A 1,000-nucleotide genomic window follows, 5' to 3' on the forward strand; every position below is an offset into this window, starting at 1 on the left:
GCTGAACTTGCAGTTCGCAGCCCGATTCGTAACCACTACGCTACCAGAGTGTAGTGAAGAATATTGAAAGTAACATCGGCTGCTAGAAGAACAAACAAACTTGTCTTGTAAGACATACAGACAGAATGCTCCTTAGAAAAGATGATGGAACAACTTTGTCTTTCATACTTTGGACATGTTGTCAGAAGTGGCCAGTCCCTGGAGAAGGACATTGTGCTTGGTAAAGTGGAAGATCACAAAAAAAGAGGAAGACCCCCAATGAGATGGATTGACTCAGTGGCAGCAACAATGGGCTGAAACATAACAACAATTGTGAGAATAGTCTAGGAGTAGTCAGTGCTTCATTCTGTTGCACATAGTGTCGCTGTGAGTCAGAGCCACTTGGTAGCACTTAACAACAGCAGTATACATCAGAATGGACTCAAAGGCACCTAACAGCTACAATAATATGGATCAAATGTTGAATGACACCGGAACCATACCCCTCAAAGAAGATAGGAGGAATACAAAGAATCACTGTTGCCTAAAGAAAGAGTTGATGTACAACCATTTTGTTGGTGATGGTAAGTGCCGTAGAGTTGGTTCTGACTCATAGTGACCCTGCATAGGGTTTCCAAGGAATAGCTGGTGAGTTTGAACCACTGACCTTGTTCAAACCAACATTACAAGCAAGTGCTTTATCACACAGCACCACACCAGGACTCCTTAGCCATTTTAGGAAGCAGCATATGATCAAGAACCAATGGTATTCTTGTAGTCTAAGAGCGGAGGTCAAAGGAGAAGAGTGGAGAATAGAACCCTACCCAGGGAAGCAGTGATGCCAGGGATAGAGGCAGAGACAATGGCGTGGGGGAATGGAGCTGTTGGGGACTTTGGACCTGGAGAGGGAGAGGGGCGGTATGCTGATAACCAGGGAGCAGGCTTGCGGGTGTACCCTTTAGTTGGTTGATGATGCATGGAAGAGATTGTAACCATGGCAAGGAAATGATGTGCAATGGGA

This window comes from Chrysochloris asiatica, unplaced genomic scaffold, assembly GCF_000296735.1.
Source record: "Chrysochloris asiatica unplaced genomic scaffold, ChrAsi1.0 scaffold00023, whole genome shotgun sequence".
Taxonomy (NCBI): domain Eukaryota; kingdom Metazoa; phylum Chordata; class Mammalia; order Afrosoricida; family Chrysochloridae; genus Chrysochloris; species Chrysochloris asiatica.